Source organism: Perognathus longimembris, chromosome 25 (assembly GCF_023159225.1).
Source record: "Perognathus longimembris pacificus isolate PPM17 chromosome 25, ASM2315922v1, whole genome shotgun sequence".
Taxonomy (NCBI): Eukaryota; Metazoa; Chordata; class Mammalia; order Rodentia; family Heteromyidae; genus Perognathus; species Perognathus longimembris.
In genome coordinates, this window is record NC_063185.1 from 10,312,395 (window position 1) to 10,328,809 (window position 16,415).

The window sequence follows — 16,415 nt, forward strand, 5'->3', positions numbered from 1 at the left end:
TTTTCATCAGCTAATAGTCTGACTAGGTTACATAAGGCTTTGTGGGTTTTTTCCACCTTTGTAATCAGAAGGGGAGACCACTTTGTTGTTGGACAATATAAAACATGACTATACTCCAGTGATCACATTTACTCTGTTGATTCTAGAGGACACAGCCAGGTTCTTGTATCTGACTAAGCAGCTTCCAAGGTCTGGTAGGGTTACCACAGACAGTGAATAAATATACAGAACTGACAGCTCATCTCAACTTCAGATAAACAATGACTATTATTTTAGTATAAGCATGTCCTATGCAATCTTTGGTATGTGCTTGGAATTTAGAAAGGATCCATTGTTACCTGAAATGCAAATGAAAGAACATCCTGTATTTTCTATGACAGAGCTTGAGTGGAATGATAATTTGTTGAGCCAAGTAGCTCTCGTCATTGTATATTTTCATGTTAATTTGTGCCTATTCCAAAAGATGCAAGACATATACTTGTCTCTTATTGATGCTGTTCTGAAAGAATGATATTGTTCTACATGATATAAAGCAATCAAAATTCATTTTTCAAATATCTTTGGCCCAATGTAATCGCAATGCTTCAACCATTTAATTCCTCAAGCACAAAACTCAACCTAGGACTTAGGTTCAAAAAACTCTCTCAGTCAGCTAACTCATGATATCTGATTTGATCAGATAATTACAATTCGAAATCTGCTCATGAAAACTTAAAGCTATCCCTTAATGTAATCACCACATAGGTTTCTATCTAGAATTGGCCAAACTGGAAATGTCCAATATTACCTATAACAGTGTCCATCTTTTCCTTGGGCTTTACACATCTTCTAACTCACTTCTTCTCTAGCCTTTTTAATACTTAAAAAATTGAATAGTAGTTCAATATTAAGAGAGTGACAATTATCATCAAAACCAAATAGGATTTAAAAATGACTTGCAACTTATGTATAGTACAATATATTAGATGCTGTAGGTAAGTATTAGTATGCACATGTACAACATTGTACATAGACATCACAAGCTTTATAGCCACCTCAGAATGTAAAATTACTAATCCCTGAATGTAGATTTAAAAAAAAAGTTCAGAGACATTAAGCAGCTCATTCAAGTGATAACTGGCAAAGATGATCAAGACCATCCTCCTTCAAATAACCACAGTTCCATTTCTAACCATCCTATCTCTTTCTTTTTTTTTATACTTTTTTTTCCTCAAATTTTTATTATCAAACTGATGTACAGAGAGGTTACAGTATCATACGTTGGGCATTGGATACATTTCTTGTACTATCTCTTTCTTTACTCCTAGTAGAGATCAGGAACATGAAACATTCCCTTTCCAGTATCCATAGCTGTGAGGAAAAGTCTTCTGGGGTTTCTGGAGAATCTGTGTTTCATGTTCAAATGGACCAACACACTTCTTTCTCCCAAGATAATAGCTATGATGATCAGAGATTTATGCCTTATGACTGCAAAGGAACAGCCAGACTGCTCATAGAAATTCTTCCCAGCCCAATATTGATGAGGCCCTGAGACAAAAACAGAAACTGTTTTCTGACGTCTTGGCAGGAAAAGGTACAAATACTTATGTAGCTACAGTTTATTCTAGGTGTGGATTACCTTTCCATAGAAACTATTTGGACATTGGTAATTCTTAACAGGTTCAAATTTAGCTACCATTTATGAGATGTTTCGTACTCAACCTCATTGGTAGTCATCATCATAACTTAATCTTTATTATGTTCCTCTATGTGAGGGGCTGTGGATCACTGCAACCATTCATAAAACCATGGCTCACAGAAGCCTGGGAGCTTGTTCAAAGACCACTCAAAGCTAATTGGAAAGTTGGAATCCAAACATCTACCCACAGATTCTTTATTTTAGGCTCTTCTCTTCTGTATATGTGGGAAAATGTCTGTGATATTTAAAGTTTGTTTTTATTATTAAAATTATATTTTTATTTAAGTAGATATACAAAAGAGTTATTCAACAAATCAATTTATAAGTACAATACACTTGGATTGATGTCAGCCTTTTCATCCTTCGCCCCCATTCCTCCCAACCCAATCCCTTCCTCAATTTTCATAATTTCATAGGATATACACTGAATACTATGACTGCATCCTCCCCGTTGTTCCTTTCTTCATTTTTCTATCCCTCCCCTGCATCTTGACTTCTTTCACATACCTTCCAAGTGCCAGTTTCCTGGTATTCATTCAATTTGTTCGACTATGAGTTAATCTTTCTTGGAAATCACACCATTTGAATTCTCATCTGCACATACTATATACTTCAGTTAATGCATACACACACTGCATATAATCCTATATGTATTTACTTGTACATCTATAAATTTCTTCTAGCTTCCACTGAGAGAAAACATGCATCCTTTGTCTCTCTGAACTTGACACCAATTTTTTTTCTAGGTCCATCCATTTCTTTGCAAATGATGTAAGATCATTCTTCCTAGTAGAGAAGCAAAATTCCATTGTGTATCTATATACCACATTTTCTTGATTCATTCATCCACTGAGGGGCATCTGGGCTGATTCCATGCCTTGCGTATGATGAATAGTGCAACAATAATATGGTTGCACAGTGGCTTTACTATAACCTGATTTGTAATCTTTCAGAAAAGTGCCCAAGTATAGTACTCCTCAATCATAGAGTATTTTTTTATGTTTGGTGTTTTAAGGAACCTCCATACTACTTTCCAACATAGTTTAGCAAATTTATATTCCCACCAACAGTGTACTAAGGCTCCTTTTCCCCCAGCATCTGTTTGTGTTTTTTTTTACCTTTTTTTCTGTTTTCTGTTGTTGTTGTTGTTGTTCATGGGGCTTGAATTCAGGGTCTGGGCAGCACTGTCCCTGCACCTTTTCGCTCAATACTAGTATTCTATCACTTTGAGCCACAGTGCCACTTCTGGTTTTTTGTTTTTTTTGGCCAGTCCTGGGCCTTGGACTCAGGGCCCGAGCACTGTCCCTGGCTTCTTCCCGCTCAAGGCTAGCACTCTGCCACTTGAGCCACAGCGCCGCTTCTGGCCGTTTTCTGTATATGTGGTGCTGGGGAATCGAACCTAGGGCCTCGTGTATCCGAGGCAAGCACTCTTGCCACTAGGCTATGTCCCCAGCCCCACTTCTGGTTTTTTGGTGGTTCATTGAAGATGAAAGTCTCATGGCCTTTCCTGCCTGGGCTGACTTTGAACTGCAATCCTCAGACCTCAGCCTCCTGAATAGCTAGGATTATAGGAATGAGCCATTGGCACCCAGCTTTTTCATCTTTTAAGTATGCATTCAACAGAAAGTTTCTTGATTTCATAGGCAAATCATCACAGTATAGTGAAGTTTCATTTATCCCAGCTTAAATTTGCTGAGTACATTAACTTATCTATGATTTTCTTTTTTGTTTTTTTTTCATTTTTATGTAGAATTCTCTACTGTGGAGAAAAAGAAAGGCTACAGTCAAAACAACACTAAAAACAAATGAGAACCAAAAAAAAAGCTATGCTATAAATGTCAACAAACACAGAATGTGATGGCAACAGTCAATCTCACAAGGGCCAAGGATATAATATGTGGTATTGGAAATTCAACCAATGTGTTTATAATACTACACTGGCTGGTGATCCCTCTTCACAGAGAGTCTTTCAGCAGAGAAAAAAAAAAGGCTTTTTTTTTTTTTAAAGAGAAAAAGACTTAACAAAGGGCAGCATAATAACACATCGCGGAAAGGTTTTACAAAGTCAAAGAAAGGGAGCTGAGTAACTATTAATTTGCCCACAGTTTTAATAGGATAAATTCCTCCGGGCTCTGAAAAGATAATGAGCATGCCAATTATTTTTAGGGTCCTGGGAATAGGGCAGGAATTACTTCTGTTTTCAGATGTAATAATGACAAGCCAAGTAACTCAGAAATGTCACCCTAAACAGACGCTGTTATTTGAGGAGAGATGTTAATCACAGGTAAGTCTTGCCAATGGCTCTCCAATCACTAAAGTCAAGGTTCAAAAAAAAGTTTGCAGTTCAAGTAGGATGCTTTCAAATCAAATCTGCTGTTACTGAGGTATCTAAATAAGGAGATTTACTGCAATTGTACATCTTTCTCTGACTTCCAAGCCACTTGTCAATTTGTCCATTATTTAAATCAATGACAGAGGTAGAGGAAGATAACATTGATTTCACTAGTATGCATGGGTCTAAAGTTAGCCTTTTGACATAATAAAAATTGTTACTGATTTTATACATTAAGAATAATTTCCAGGGCTGGGAATATGGCCTTGTGGCAAGAGTGCTTGCCTCCTATACATGAAGCCCTGGATTCTGTTCCTCAGTACCACATATATAGAGAACGTCCAGAAGTGACACTGTGGCTCAAGTGAAAGAGTGCTAGCCTTGAGCAAAAAGAAGCCAGGAACAGTGCTCAGGCCCTGAGTTCAAGCCCCAGGACTTGCAAAAAAAAAAAAAGAGAGAGGCTTGAGTTCATCTAATTTGATTTTTTTCTGTTTATTTCTAAGTTTTGATATTAATGAATACTCTTCTAAAAGGAAGAAATGTCTCCATTTACTTCTCTGTTTCCCCTCCTTCTCTTTGTCTCTGTCTTCCCTGTATATTTCAGATTTATATTCAGTGATATTCTTTATTACCATCATTATTTCCAGTATTTACTCTGTTCTACTTTGGCAGGTAGAAGCCTTTTCATTCCAGTCTTTTTTTCTTTTTTTGCCAGTCCTGGGGCTTGAACTCAAGGCCTGAGCACTATCCCTGGCTTCTTTTTGCTCAAGGCTAGCACTCTGCCACTTGAGCCACAGCGCCCCTTCTGGCTGTTTTCTACATATGTAGTGCTGAGGAATCGAACCCTGGGCCTGATGTATACGAGGCAAGCACTCTTGCCACTAGGCCATATTCCCAGCCCCTCATCCCAGCCTTTCTTATGTTTTTGACATGGCCACATTACTGTTTCTGAACTGCCTTATTTGAGGGTATCACAAAATACTTGTTTTACCTTGTGCTTCTTTGGCCTAGAGCTGGGGTTAACCATTCCTCTAAGAAACTTCATTCATTTAAAAACAAACCAATATGCATGTGTTCATATAGGCTAAATAATAGGAATTGAAAATTTGGTTGGAATGTCAAGACTGATGCCAGACCCCAAGGAGTTTCATGAAAGGTTTATCATTTACATCATGAGGCTATCTTGGGGGAGAATGGCAGGCCTCACTTGGGATGTTTATAGTATATGGGGTGAAGCTGGGATAAGGGTTCTATTGTAGATAAACCTTGCATGATTCGAACTTCCCTCACCAGGATTTTTTCTAGCCTGTGGTGAATGAGGCAGAGCTGGGAGTGAGAGAGATGAAAAGGCCAGTAGTCTTTGTTTTCTTTTAAAAAGGACTCTTCTCTTCATTATTATAGTCTATGAGGCTGTGAGGTAAACATCAATTCTGCAGATACTGTGTGTACTTGCATCTCCTTTGTATAGAACAGGTGAAGTACATGGAATAAGGAAATGGGGAACTTCAAGCTCTTTAAGGGAAAGAAAGTCCCACAGACTCATAGAATTATGAACAAAACCATGATTCCTTTTCCAAGGTACTTGACATTTTCAAATTCTCTCTAAATCAATTATGGCTAGGACTATCAATTTTCTGTTTAGGAAAATCAACTTTATAAAGGCTATGTACTTTCATGTCAGAGACTCATCAGAAGGTCAAAGGATGTTTAACTTCTCTGTCAGGACATGAAGGCCATTCTCAGAGTCTTCATATCTCATGTGAAGTGTTAGACAAAAGGACCCTATTATTAAATGTAATCAATAGAAATATCTAGTAAGTTTAAATAGAAGCTGACGTTGAAGATAGATGTCAGACAAATAATGATGGTGACAGCAGTAATAGAAGCTGACACTGAGTATCTTTATGTTTTAGAAAGTTCCAAACATGAATCATCTCAGTAATAGGCTAATAATCATTAGCATCATCCCAACCGTGAAGTGAGGACAAGGTGACATCTTCTGGTGGGGTGAGCAAGCTAAGAGGTAAGGATTTAATTGTGAAACCAGAAGTAAACATTGGAAATTAAACATGTCAACATTACATTTTAGCTAAAAAGCAGAACATGAGTAATTTCCACTAATGAATGGGAAATACCAAACTACCTCTGATTTTAGTCTCATCAGGATGGGCTTTTATTTTCTTCTTTTATCTCCAAATCTTTTTTTTGTAATTTATTTAATTAAATAATAATTTTTTGACAAGGTGTTGTGCAAAAAGGGTACAGTTACATAGTGGGGCAGTGTGTACATTTCTTGTGATATCTTACACCCAGTTTTTCTTTCCCTTCCCTAGGTCAGGTAGACATATATACAATACACAATGTACCAGAACATATACAGTAGCCACGTGGCCTACACCAAAGAAAATTCACCTAGGATGGGGCTGGGGATATAGCCTAGTGGCAAGAGTGCCTGCCTCGGATACACGAGGCCCTAGGTTTGATTCCCCAGCACCACATATACAGAAAACGGCCAGAAGCGGCGCTGTGGCTCAAGTGGCAGAGTGCTAGCCTTGAGCAGGAAGAAGCCAGGGACCATGCTCAGGCCCTGAGTCCAAGCAAGGCCCAGGACTGGCCAAAAAAAAAAAAAAAAAAAAAAAAAAAAAAAAAAACGAAAATTCACCTAGGGCTTTAAATGTAATGTAATGTCAATATTAGACAATATGTCGACAGTAGTCTTATATGAACGTACACACATGGCTTTTGGGCTATTGTATTCCACTGAGAGGTCAATTTTTGACCTTTATATGTTGAGTAGTTGTTTTTACCTCCAAATCTTAAGGATAGAACATTCAAGAAGCAAAGAGCCAAGCGACCAGACACTAAAAAAAGTTTGGCTGAAATACAGATACAGTTACAAAGTCATAAATTGATTCCAAAATATCCATAATAGGGTAAAAAAATTGCTCAACTACTTTTTAACCATCAAGTTAGAAATCTCAATGTAATAGGACCAGGTATGGTAGCTCAAGTCTGTAGTTTTAGTTGCTTGAGAAGTAGAGATTGAGAGGCCAGCCTAGCCAAAAAGTTAATGAGATTCTCTCTTAACAGATAATGCAGGTATGAAGGTGCACTTCTATAATCTTGCCCACTACTTGGGAGAAGGTGATAGGCACACAGTGGTCTGAAAATGACATGAAAAATGACACTGAATCTTGAATAAAAGAACTATTAGTAGATACTCCTTTTGCATTAGTTTGTCTAATTTCTTCTTCCTCTAGTCTTACTTCCACTAAAACTTCACTGCCTGTCATTCTAATTTGTTTTATCTTACCATTGTTCTATTCCCCAATCATCTCTTTCACCTCCTACCAACTCTTCCTTTCCAAGCTCATTTTTCTCAATTACAAGGCCACTGGAAGATCAGAATGACAAACATCAGAGATAGTTTATTTTCATGACACTTTCTTCAGAAGTCCAATAAAATGATTTTGTGTTATCTGACACAAAGCACCCCCAAAGCCTGCAAGGACTCTGCAAGTTTTTCAGGCTCTCCAATACATGAACAGAGACTTTTGTGTTCCAAAGAAATTAACGAAATGGTTTCTGGATGCATTTGGACAGTGTCAGTGCTAAACACAGCCTGAGGTCCAGGCAAAAGCAGCAAATAGATTAAATGCTTCTTTTGATTCATTGGTGAGATCACTTCTTACTTTATAATGAACAGTCTAAATGCTAATGGTTTCACCTTCACCCTTTATTGCAAATGATAACAAGGGAGTATAATTTGCATAGGCAAAAAAGATACAAAGAGAGCATAAAATTAAACCACTTGCAAATTCTCTGATTACTACACTTTGCACAAATGCCATGAAACATCTAACTACAGTCTGGATTTCATTTCCAGGGTGTAAGTATATTATGAATAGAAACTTAAATTACCTGGTTACTAGTAAAATATCAGCAGATGGCACATAGGTGGCTTTACAAGGTATGTCTTTTGTCTCTTTGGAAAACACTGAATTATCAGAAAATGGTGACAATGGTGCCTTATTGCATCTTTGGAAATAAGCAATGTGTAAATTTAGTTTGCCAGCCATTTCTGAGCAAAGGCACATTCCAAGATATGAGTGAACATTTACTATGTAAGATCTCCATTTTTATAAACTGGTTGGCCTATTGAGAATCCCAAGGTTTGCATTAGGTTTATTTCTGATGTAAGCAGCTGTTTCCTCTGATATGTGGACACTAGAAAATTAATAAAAAAGAAACCTTCATATTGAGATTTAAGTATAAACATTTCACACTGAAATATCCTCCAGTTGAAGAACTGTACTTTTTTCTCTTTCCATTATTAAAAAAATAACTTTTTGAGAAAGCAAAGTGTTCAGAACTGGTAGAATTCCCTAGAGACCCTAACACCAACGATATACATGTCCCAAGGCCAAGGAACTACTATTCTCATGGAAAATACCAACATGCCTCATATAGATTGTCTACACTATCAATATTATATTTTAACTCTGCTCCAGTCAATTAAATGTAGATCTTCATAGTTAATATTTTGAAACATTGTGTCCTCTACTTTATTACTTGAATTCATCTCATACTTTAAAATATGATGAAATCCAATTTTTAAGAGTGGTAATTCTAGTAGCACATGCATAGAATACTCTTGGTAAGAGCTGTAATTTTTTTCCACCTGTTTTCAGTGACTCTACTTTATACTGATGAACACATCTCTATGTAGATTTCATGTTCCCTACTTTGAGAGAAAAGCTTCTACTACTCCTTTCATAATAAAATAATTCTTCGACTCTTCACCAAAGTCATACCAGAACTTTCAAAAGCAATCATACCATAAATTACAGAAGCTTTGCAGGTCTCCAGTTCTCATATATAAATCACACATGTGGGAGCATTTTCTACATATGATCCCACTTTTCCATGTAAAGTTCTTACATATGAGAATGTATCTGAAAAAAATTTAAAAGGTCCTCTTCTATGATCCTGTGAAATTTTCACAATGGCTTTTCTTGGGCACTGAACAGTTTTATTACTTGGAGAGAACTGAGTACAAGGAACAAAAGAAGTAATGCTCTAACTCAGATACACTACTGTATCCATGGCTTATCAGTACAGTAATAAAAAGGGTGACACCCAGGTCAAGATGGTAACAATTTACGAGAAAAGAAGTACTGGTGAAGCTACAGGGAGAGCCTCAGAGAGCAGCTAACATGTGAGGTCATAAAGCAAGTATCAGGAATTGATATGATGTGCAACCAGCTCAGAGGACACTCCATCCCCAGAAGTAGCTCATCCCTACTGGTCATAGCACCTGGCAGGAAATAGGCACTTACTGCCTCAGCTCATTTTGTGTTTCTTCCACTAATAGGTGAGAATGGTACTTTCATAGATTTATATCTTGGCTCTAAAATGCTATTCTTATTGAGTTTGCTCTTACCACATAGCAGGAGGACTTACTAGGCACCAGTGCTGTTCTTATGCATATTCATGTAGTGCTAAGTCTATTTCCATGAACACTCTTATCCTTATCAAGAGACACTATTTTCAGGGTTATCAAGTTACCAAAAAAAATCAACTTTACGTTCAGAACAGTTTCAGAAGGTGTCAAAGTTGATCATAAGACATTATACAAATTTCCTGGCAGATCTTATTGAAATTCTATAAGGTCTGATATTTTGCATTTCTAACAAGCACTCTGGTACAATAAAATTCTTTCTGAATATTAGCTGCTCCCAGGATATAATGTAGCATGGTGGGAAAGTAACCTTCAAAAGCAAATGATCTCCTATAGGGACATGGACAATATCTTTGACTGCATAGTCAGCATGCCTCACTCAACATCAAAAGAGGAATGCACTCTGACTGGACTCCAGAGGGACAGTCTGTCACAACACATCACAGACTTGGGTTCAGAAAGAGCAACATGATTGCTGAAAGGATGGAGGCAACTCAAGCAAGGGCACTGAAAAGAAACAATTGTTTCTAAAGAGCTTAAGCATTTATGTAGACATAACAGTGGCACATATCAATGAGAAAAGCAAAATAGTGAGAAGTGGAAGAATGTGAAAGAACTCAGTCATGACAAAGTTGATGAACAATACATAATCAGAGATAAGAGAACAGTGTAGGCCAAAGCTGAGGTGAAATAAAACTAAACATAAGCAATCTCCTTTCAAAGCATTGTCTAAAATAGGAAGCCTCAATCCAGGGCTAATCAGTGCTCTTGGAGAGCTCTATCCTTCCTCCAGGAAGGGAAACATGGATGGAAGCAAAGGCGAAAACCAAGAAGGAAGGAAGAAAAGAAGGGAGGGAATTAAGTTAGGAATGACTAAGATAACTCTGGACAGCTTTGAAGAACAGCAGGGCTTCAGAAATACATTTAGAATCCAGTATCTTCTAGGGTATTAGGACTTGGATAAGAGACTCAGGGTAAAGAATGGAGACAAATAGGAAGACAAATGAGGATAATACTAGATACAGTCTGACTAGACAGTCAGAGATAAAAAAGAAAAAGGAAGAATCCAAGAATATCCAGATACTCTCATGCTCTAATTCAAAATTCAGCTGTTTTGACAAACACTCCACTAAGTATATCTGACAGTCATTAACATTAGCATCATAAAGACATAATTGTTGGCCAACAAATGTCAGCACATAGGCCAGAAGGTAATTGCTTTGGCAAACCTTCTGCAAAATTCATAAAGAAAGAAGTTAATTACAGTCAAATGGGAATATAGAGAAATTCAACAACGTTCAATTTTTTTAAATAGGATTTACCACTTAACTAACTTTAGGTAATTAAAAATTAAAAAGAAGACAATTAAAAATTAATTCACTCTTGTGACATGATTTAGTTCTAAATGTAATAAAAATCATAGTGAAATAATTTACTAACTCAAAAGGTAAAAAGCAAGCAACAAAAAAACTTTACCAGTTTGTGTGTCCCCCGTCCCCTCGCCCCCAAAACAGGAGACCTTCTAAGAACAGGGGCCAGTAACATTTCTTTCTGGTGACTAGCAAGTCTTTGGCATCTAACAACAGCTCCTCAACATTTGATAAGCCAGTGGCTGCACAATCTCATTTCCCTTATTAACCATCTTAGATTCCATAGTCAGCTACATACTCCCAGCATGCACTTTCACACCCCACGCCAGCATCAAGCTTCTCTGTCCTGAGTAGCCTCCAAAGGAAAAACTTGAGGATGTGAATGAGGAAGCAGAAGGCTGAGCTTCATCCTCTGTCCCCACTACAGCAGCAGAGGCTTTAAACAGCCTCTTCACAGGCCTTCCACTTAAGCTTACATTTGAAAGGGGGTTCAGAGGCTTTCAAAGAAGGAAATGAACATCTGACCTAGATTAGGTCATGGAGTATGCTCATTATGTTTCAGCCAACACCAACACAGATAAACAAATTATATAGAGAGAAATCAAGCACCCGTGAATGGTGAATAAACATGCAAAAGAAGGCAGGCTCTTGAGGCTACTGAGCAAACCAGGCGGGATGTTATTGTTTAGAACAGAACTCCAGTTGTGGAGTCAGCGTGGGACACACAGGCCATGCTTTCCACAACCTCTTTGCTGGCCCTCATATGAAGCAACACTCCAGGGTGACATCAGAGTCTATGAAAACGCCAAGCAGGTTTTTTGGTAGTGAGGTTAATTAAAGGCTTGAAACGTGCAGCTTGAGCAAGAGTAAAGTAACCAAGTTTACTGCTTCAGGATGAGCACATTAGGAAGACATTAAACATGAAAAACAAAGGATACAGAGGAAGAAAAAGAGCAGATGAACATCCTACCCCCCAAAATTTAAAGATTCAGCATATCAATAGATACTGCCAAGAGAATAAAAAAGATACCCATGGAAAAGAAGTATTTTCCAAATTTTATCTAATAAGGGGTTCATATCAAAATATTTAAACCTCCTGAAACCACCACCAACAAAACAACCTGATCTAAAAAAGGGAAAAATACTAAATTGGCAATCTAAAGAAGATATTTAAATGATCAGTAAGCAATGAAAAGTTGACTAATATCACAAACCATTAGAGAAATGAAAGTGAATATCACAAGATGCCACTTTAGAAACATTAGAATGGCTGTTACATATAAGACAGAAACTAGTTATTGGCTAAGCAATTTTTTGGGGGTCAGTTGTGGTGCTTGAATTGAACTAGGGCCTTGGCATTGCCTCTGAACTCTTGCTCAAGGCATGTCCTCTACCACTTTGAGCCATAGCTCCACTTCCAGAAACTAGTTATTGGATGCACAGAAATGACAATTCTTATTTTCTTTTGGTGAGATTGTATAACAGGCAACTGTTGCAGAAAACATATGAGAATCCTCAGTAATTTAGAAATAGAATTGCTATATGATTTAGCAACTTCTGTATATATGCCTGAAGAACTGAAAGCATGGTCTCAAATGAATATTTATACATCGTTGTTCATACCAGTATTATTCAAAACAGCCCAGAGGTAAAAAGAAATCAAGTGTCCAGCAACAAATAAATAGATAAATAAAATGTACGAATATAAAAATGTTTAGTGTTTAGTTCTAAAAAGGAAGGAAATTCTGGTACATGGTATAACATGGATGGATACAAAAGACATTATTTTTTTTAAGTTTTTATTGTAAAACTGATGTACAGAGAGGTTACAGTTTCATACGTTAGGCATTGGATACATTTCTTGTACTGTTTGTTACCTTGTCCCTCGTACCCCTCTCCCCCCTCCCCTTTTCCCCCCCTGAGGTGTTCAGTTCACTTACACCAAACAGTTTTGCAAGTATTGCTTTTGTTGTTGTTTCTCTTATTTTACCCTTTGTCTCTCAATTTTGGTATTCCCTTTGAATTTCCTAATTCTAATACCAGTACACACTGTTTCCCATACACTCAGATAAGATTACAGAGATAGTGTAGATACAATCACAAGAAGGTGATACACGAACATCATCAATAGTAGAAACTACAGATACACATGGGATGTTGAAAGTAGTTACAACTCTGATATAACAATCATTTCCATAAAATGGAGTTCATTTCACTTAGCATCATCTTATGTGATCATAAGGGTATACCTATTGGGCTCTTGTGATCCTCTGCTGTGACTTGCCTAAACCTGTGCTAATTATTCCCAATAAGGAAGACCATAGAGTCCATGTTTCTTTGGGTCTGGCTCACTTCACTTAGTATAATTTTTTCCAAGTCCTTCCATTTCCTTACAAATGGGGCAATGTCATTCTTTCTGATAGAGGCATAAAATTCCATTGTGTATATGTACCACATTTTCCTGATCCATTCGTCTACGGAGGGGCATATGGGTTGGTTCCAGATTCTTGCTATGACAAATTGCGCTGCAATGAACATTGTTGTGCTGGTGGCTTTACTGTGATTTTGTTTGTGGTTTTTTGGATAAATACCCAAAAGTGGGGTTGCTGGGTCATAGGGGAGTTCTACATTTAGCCTTCTGAGGACTCTCCATACTGCTTGCCAGAGTGGCTGAACCAGTTTACATTCCCACCAACAATGAAGTAGGGTTCCCTTTTGGCCACATCCCCTCCAACGATTGTTATTGTTAGTTTTCTTGATATATGACATTCTTACTGGGGTGAGATGGAATCTCAATGTTGTTTTGATTTGCATTTCCTTTATGGCCAGTGATGTAGAGCACTTTTTCATATGTCTCTTGGCCATTCTCATTTCCTCATCAGAGAAGTCTCTTTGTAGGTCTTTAGCCCACTTGATGAGTGGGCTATTAGTTCTTTGCGGTTTTGTTTTGGAGGAAAGTAATTTTTTAGTTCTGCATATATTTTAGATATGAGGCCTTTGTCCGTTGATTGGCCGGTAAAGATCTTCTCCCAGTCTGTGGGCTTTCTGTTTATCTTGCAAGCTATGTCCTTTGCCGTGCAGAAGCTCTGCAGTTTGATGCAGTCCCATTTGTCCAACCTTTCTTTGATTTGTAGCCTTTCTGGGTCTACAAAAGACATTATTAAAAGATTAAAAAAAAAAACAGTCACACACAAACTCTCTACTTTTACAAGGTACCTAGGATGGTCAGATTCAGAGCAACAAAAGGCAGAATAGAATGGTAGCTGAGAGGAAGGGTATTAAAAAAGGTGTAACTGCTTATTGGTCATAGTGTTTTGGTTTTCTAAATGAAAAAAACATTTTAGAGATAGATGGTGGTGACGGTTTCATAATAATGTTAATATTCTTGATGACACTAAATTGTTCTCTCAAATTCAGGCATTAGAACTTTTAACAAAAAGACATGAGTGTAAAACTGGGGGTGGAAGCCCATAGGACAGTGAAGATGAAAAGAAGAGGGTGATGAGGGGTGCATATGATCAAAGTACATTATATGTATTCATGAAAACAATGCTGAAAACTTTCAATATTATTTACAAAAGGGGAATAAGAAAGTAACAGATGGGGTGAATATGAATAAGGGTCATTAAATGCATAAACATGCAGTGTATTTTCATATGGAAATATCACAATGAACCCCTTTATTCCACACATTAATAGTAAAAAGCATAGGTAAACTTTGAAAAATTGAAAGAACTTTAAAAATACATATATTTACTATAAATAAAAAGTTAAGACAAAGGGCATGGAAAGCACAGAAGTTTATTGAATAATACACTGAGTAAGATCCCAGCCAGATGGACTTAATATATTTTTTTCTCTTCACAAGCCTTGCCATTTCATCTGGAAATGTGCAATCCTCATTCATCACGGTCAATGGACTTCAAGTGTACCCACTATGGAGGACTCTCACAGGAAAGTGACAAGGAAACAAGGAAGTGTAGAAGGGCAGGTTCAACAACAAGGAGGCTAAGATGATTAATAAAAAGAGCAGCCTGGCACCAGTGGCTATTGCCTGTAATCCTAGGCACTCTGGAGGATTGTGATTTGAAGCTAGCCAGGCAGTGGGGCTTGAATTGAACTCAGCGCCTTGGCACTGTCTCTGAGCTCTTTTGCTCAAGGCTCGTGTTCCACCACTTTGAGCCATAGCTCCACTTTCAGAAACTAGTTATTGGATGCAGAGAAAGAAGGAAAGAAATAAAATAATCTCTTACCATATCTCTAATTAACCACCAGAAAACCCCAAGTGGCACTGTGGCTCCAAATGGTAGAATACTAACCTTGAGCAAAAGAGCTCAGAGACAGCACCCTGAATTCAAGCTTCATGAGTACACACACACACACAAGCACGCGCGCGCACGCACACACACACACCATAAAAAAAAGATGGAGTAAAAAGGACTCCAGTGGGGACAGAGTAAGGGAAGGGGTGTGACACTGTTGAAAAAGAAATGTACTCTCTACCTGACTTCTGTAACTGTGACTCCTCTGTAAATTATCACTATAGTAACAATAAAAAATTAGCTAGGAATGTGGCTTAGTGTAGAGCGCTTGACTAGCATGCATGAAGCCCTGGGTTTGATTCTTCAGTACCACATATACAGAAAAAGCCAGAAGTGGTGCTGTGGCTCGAGTGGTAGAGCACTAGTGAGCAAAAGAAGCTCAGGGACAGTGCCCTGGAAAAGACAGAGGAAAGTTAATTGGTCTGACTTGTGAGAATGAAGTATGTGGTCCTCATGTGAACTGAAATTTTATAGCTAATTCACACAAAAAAGAAAAATACCTATAGATATCCACAAAATATGCATGGAAGATATAAAAAATACACCTATTAGTTGCAAATATGAACATTTCCAAGAAAACATCATGCAAATTATCTTTTGGCAAGGTTTAACTAGACAAATACTCAGCACTTGACACAACTAGCTTGGTATATAGATGTTCTACTCCCAGAGTCCTGGTTGTGCCAAAGGTATAAGCACCCACTGAGCTTGGGTGAGCAGTGACAGAAAGAACAGCATGCAGTCACATACAATCTGCTAGTGAGTTTGCCTGCAATCTACTGGCAGCATGGGGTGAAACACCTTCTCACAGTCTAGTTACACAGAGGAGGTTGCATTGTGTCCAAAGACATGCAAAGTGAGCTTCAGGTGAGCAAAATGTTGGTGACCCACCTGCTTTCCCACTTTTTAACTGAAACTCCTCTTGACCTGGATTTGGTGACTATTTACAGCATATAAGCTATGTTGTATGTTTGTGAAGATAGCCATTTCAGAGTTTGAGGTTTGCACAACGATGATGCATTTAACAATAGTCATCCATGCTGCTCTATCATTTCTTAGTACTCAGATTCTAACCTCCTTAAGACACCTGTTACATCTTCTCCTAAAAGACATCTAGCAGTGAGGAGTAATGCTGCTTGGGAAACGCATGACTCACACTACTTGTTACTTGCTAGCTACATTACTCTAGAGGGGAGGCCACTGCAAATTAGTGCACCTTCTACCTAGAATATAAAGCAGAATGAAATCATTA